At 38.7% G+C, this 5,419-nt stretch overlaps 1 long non-coding RNA gene across 1 annotated transcript; it reads right to left on the reverse strand.

The window, feature by feature from the left end:
- Positions 1-1,694: 1,694 nt before the first annotated feature.
- LOC138144279 (uncharacterized) lies at positions 1,695-5,204 on the reverse strand. Its single transcript, XR_011163910.1, has 3 exons — positions 5,150-5,204; positions 4,890-4,925; positions 1,695-2,127 (listed from the first exon to the last, which is right to left on the reverse strand). It is a non-coding gene; the product is annotated as an uncharacterized lncRNA (long non-coding RNA).
- Between the last annotated feature and the right edge of the window lie 215 nt (positions 5,205-5,419).

A 5,419-nucleotide genomic window follows, 5' to 3' on the forward strand; every position in this document is an offset into this window, starting at 1 on the left:
GTGTTTTCATCAAGAATATTTGAAAATCCTGTTTCATTGAATGGCCATATTGTTCCCTGTAGCATTAAACTCACTTTTTCTATGTAGGTCATTCTTGATTTTAATCCTACCTCCTTTGACCTCCAGAATACCATATTCCAAGCCCTTTGATCCCTTAATATGGAACCTGCTAGGTCTTGTGTTATCATGATTGTATTTCCACAATACTCAAATTATTTCTTCCTGACTGCTTGCATTATTTTCTCCTTGACCTTGGAACTCTGGAATTTGGCTTTAATATTCCTAGGAGTTTTGTTTTGGGGATGTTTCTCAAGAAGTGATTGATTAATTCTTTCATTTTCTATTTTGCCCTCTGGTTCTAGAATATCAGGGCAATTTTGCTTAATAATTTCTTGAAAGATGGTGTCTAGGCTCTTTTTATTTTTTAATCCTGACTTTCAGGTAGTCCAATAATTAAATTATCTCTCAGAGCAACCTTATGAGGTCAGAATTGCTGATTTTGATAGATTTGACTTTCTGAAAGTTAAGTAATCTATTTGACAGATAAGTGACTTTCTGAAAGGTTAAGTAATCTTTCAAAGATCATACAATTAATAAATATTAAAGACAGATTCTGAAGCCAGATATTTTTTTTTTAAAGCAATCGGGGTTAAGTAACTTGCTCAAGGTTACACGGCCAGTTATTTCTGGGTGTGGTGCTGAGTGTCTGAGCCCGGGAATCGATCTCCAGGTCGTCCCAACACTGGAGCCAGTGCTCTTACTCGCTGAGCCACCTGGCCGCCCCTAAGCAATTGGGGTTAAGTAACTTGCTCAAGGTTACACGGCCAGGTGTTTCTGGGTGGGTGCTAAGTGTCTGAGCCTGGGATTCGATCTCCAGGTGTTCTCAACCCTGGAGCTGGTGCTCTTACTTGCTGTGCTACCTGGCCGCCCCAGAAGCCAGAGATTTCTAACTCTATGTACAACTTTCTCTCCTACCTACTTAATCAACTGTTTCTCCTCTTCTGAACATATGTCTAATTATAATCTGTGCAACCTGAAGAAGAAGAACCGAATAGAGGAAGCAATCAACTTTGTCATAATCCCATAACATGCTGGAGCCACAAGGGAGGTGCAGGACTAAGGTCAGAATCTACAAAGCCTTCCTGTGAACCAGTAGCTTAGGTTGCCCTGACCACCCTCTTCACTATATAGTTGGAACAATAAGTTTATAAGTGGCCAGTATGTACTAACAGTTTCTGGAAGTAAGATTACAAAGAGGAATGGAAAAGTCACTTACAGACTATCCAATAAATAAAATGAATATAACTATTACTTGTGTACTTGTAAACTATATTAGACAATGACTAAAAATCACTTCCTGAGACTATGTACTAAATCATGGGACGTCATATAAATCTTGCTGTAAGTCTTTTGGACCTGCTAACTGCTGTGTTCTGTAAGCCTTAGATAAGCTTCAAAAATTTACAGTAAGACCAGAAGAACACCAAATTTTGTTGATGACTTTAAGATAATGTTGTTATGTTAAGGTACTATTGTCAAGGTTGTAAAGCCATGCATGAGAAGCTTTCCAGAGGACTACTGCTGTGAACAGCTTTCAAGATTCTTATTACATAGTATAGAAAACTGTATTTTTTCAATATCAAATCAGAGCAAAACGTTCACAGAAAATCAAGATACAGCATTCACAATATTACAAGTTATCAACTTATCACTAAAATGGCTGCATAGTTTTCACCAAAGTGGACACATAGTGATAAACAAAGTACTGTCATTTAGTCACTCATAAAATCTTTAATTCAATCACAAAGTACAAAAGTCAAAGTTCTCCACCCTAAGTCACAGTAAATCATAATCGTTTCAGTCAGTACACAGTATCCAAGCAAAGTTTCTTTCAGCTTGACTCAAGGCCGGGTCTTAGCTTCCATGGTTCCTCTTCCATGGTCCCACGTACTATCTGAATGCATCCACTTTTTACCTCAGTTCAAAGGAAGGCAGCTCCCAGTTCTTTGTTCATATGCTTGTCCAGTTCTTTGTCCATTACCTCATCTAATTCACATTCCATATTGAAGCTCACAGGGTCCAGTACACCTCAAATCCTTCACAGTTGCTGTTTCTGGGGAGATGAAGCTTGAAAGAGCCACAATAATATTCATTCACATTGCCAGCACCATCATCAATTCACTATCTGACTGTAAAATCAACTCAGAAACACCAACAAAGTCTGAGAACTCAACACAAATCATAAACATAGAAATCAACACAAACCCACAAACAAGATCCAACAAATCACGAACAAAGAAATCAACACAGACCCACAAACAACGTCCAGGATGTCATCACAAATCATCAGTAAAGTTCCAGAACCTCCAAAACCCTCCTCCAGGACTTCTGTATATATACAATCAGAAAATCCTCCTTCAGAGCCTCCAGTAAGGGCTTCTGTACGAAGTATCACCAAAAGAAAAATAATCAACACAGAGCAGATAAACAGAGTGCTGTGATACCACAAGTTTTCTCCTTCTTGATTCTGCCACCACAAGAGTCCTCTTTTCAGTACTTCTGTCCATAGCCTGGAAATTCTCCTTATATATGGTAATTAGCTCCTCCCCAGAAGTTCATAAATGGTGGGGTTCACATGTTCTGTTTCTTAACAGACTTGATACAAGGTTCAAAATAAACTTGAACTGAAACAACGTGTTAATTCAATTGCTGAAACAAGGTGTGAACTACTTCTGTGCTTGCCATTACAAAGGTATGCAAGAGTTGGTCTGTTTCCTAACCAAACCTTAAAAAAGCAAGATCCAAAACTCCTATCTCCTAGCCATTTTTCTGTCTCCTAAAGTTCCATTCTACTCAAGTGCTCCCAACTATGATATGTCTACATAAATTACTTTCCCCTTTCCAATTATCTTTCCCACACTATTTCCTTCTACCCCATCCTCATTTCCATCTTCATGCCATCTGTGTCTATATCTTTGTGACATTTGTCTTTGTCTTTCTGTGCTGTTTGTCCCTGTACCCTCTGCACCTTATTAAAGTGTGATTGAAGCATTATTTCCCACTGTCATTGCAGTTTTCCTGTTGAGCACCCACTGTGATAGTTTTAATTTCTTCATCCTAAGGGCAATATCTGAATAATGAAGGGCCAATTGCCAGTCGGATTTGTGGATGCAGTGGGAGAGGAAAGGTGGCAGAAGAGTTTGCCCATTCTAGAAAAAAAAGATTACAGCAAAAGGAAAAGACACAGAATGTCCAAGTAGAGCAGGAGCCACAGGACAGCTATTTCTCTCAACATTTCTGCATGTGTTCCCTTCAAACTCACTCCCCCCGCCCCGCCCTGCGCCCCACTCTTGGCTGGACATACAACTCCTATCTCTGTCATTGCAGGGGAAAAATACAAATTAATTCAATCTCTTTTTCACTAGTAGTCTCAGGGTAGTTCTCCCATTCCCAGAGATTATGGACCAGAACTCTGAGTCCTTTCATTGATATTGTTGCTCATTCCCCTTGGATAAGCAGGTAGATTCACCAATTGTAATCCTTCCAGAAAGACAGAAGACAACAAGTCCTTACTTTGACTTGCCATTTTAGCTAATTTTTTTGTTATTTCATTTATTTATTTATTTATTTTACTATTAGGAACTTGACAGAGTAAACAGAAATGATCATTCACATATGCAAAGAAAAGAAGCATTATATATGAATTTCTTCATATATGAAGTCTCATATCCACTTGGAAGGTGGAATGACTTTCAAATCTCCAATTTAAGGAGGGTCCCCAGGTCAACTATCTTTTAATTTTCCATTGATCTGTTCTATTTTAATGTCTCATGTACCTCTCCACCCTTTCACAACATCCCATTCTGGGTCCCAATACTTTTCTTTCTTTCTCTGCCAAAACATGATTTTTAGCTTCTAAACTCCTTAGAGTCAGGGACATTTTTTTTCTTTTTCTTATTACCATCATTAGTAATTATAACAGTACCTGGCATATGGTAGGCATTCAATAAATATGAATTAACTGAAGGAAACATCTTGTTTTTTAATTTTTTGTTTGTTTTCTTTTCACTGTTATATAATAAAAAATTTAACTCAATAATTCCAAATAATATGCTTTGAAAAACTGAGTAAGTAAGAGATTGAATTATTATGATAGAGGATAGGACATTTAGCAATCTTTTGTAGATGGAACTTAAGATGACATTATTAGTTAACTGATTCATTTGACTATAGTGGCAACCACACTGGCATTCCCAGGATGCCTGTTAGCACAGGTTCTTAGATCTACTTACTGTGAAAGATAGCTTTTTAAGAGGTCAGCAATCTTTTTTTTTTAATAACATTCACTAGTTCAGGGTAAAAGTCAACACCCTGAACTTTAGAGAAAATACAAGCAGAGAAATAAAGACCAACAGATAGGACTCTGACTGCCTGAATCAACTCTACTCTTTAAATACATCCCTGAATGGAGACAGCCTCTAATCAGAGCAGTCCAGGAGATCTGAACACAGAGTCACTCATAATCTCAACCAGGGAATCACAAGATCCTTCACAAAAGTAAGCCCCCAAAGCAAAATACCAATCAGAGTATATATTCACTTCTCAGAGCCAGAAAGCATCACAATCCTCAGGACCCAGTGCCTAAGTAGAAATTAGCACAAGGTGTGAAAGACTTCCAAACAAGCTAGCCTCCTCTAAACAAGCTTCCTTTAATGGGCTCAAAGTGAGGCTTTTTAATGGGTGGGGGAGATCTTAAATCCCATTAATAACACAGTGACTGCCATTATAACAGTTTTGACTTGAATGCAAAGCAACTATACATGAAACCTCCTTGAAGTAGGTATAAAATAGTAATAAAAATAATAAACTTATAAGAATAGTATTATTACCTTCAGTGTTCAGGAATGAAAGGTAGTATCCTTGACCTAAAAGAGAAAATTAAATTTAATGCAATTCAAAACACATTTACTAAATTCCTGTTGAATGCAGTGATTTATACTAGTCAGAACAGTTCAGGGAGTCAGGATGGTGGAATAGAAGCAGGACCTCCCCACTGCTCCAGCTTCCAGCTTCCCCAATCCATGTAAAAAGGAAATTATGAACAAACTTTGGAGCTGCAGAACCCACAAAATGACAAAGAGAAGCTAACCTCCCCCTGAGAACAGCCCTGCTGGCTGGGGCTGGCAGAAATCAGTCAGCACAGTGATTTGGGAGCCCAGCCCAGCCTCATACCAAGGATTTAGCTCAAGGGCAGTCCAGACCAGGTGCCTGACAGAGGGACTCCAGATCAGCAGCAGCTGTGGCTGTTTCCAGATTTATCAACACATAGATGCAAAGGACAAAGTGAGAGGTCAGTGAAGTCTGGATTTGGGACCCAGTAAGTGGGAGTACCTGGCTTTTGCTCCAGGGGTGAGAAGCC

This window comes from Petaurus breviceps, unplaced genomic scaffold, assembly GCF_028583685.1.
Source record: "Petaurus breviceps papuanus isolate PSGF00001 unplaced genomic scaffold, PetGlider_PUasm1.0 90696, whole genome shotgun sequence".
In the NCBI taxonomy this organism is placed as follows: domain Eukaryota; kingdom Metazoa; phylum Chordata; class Mammalia; order Diprotodontia; family Petauridae; genus Petaurus; species Petaurus breviceps.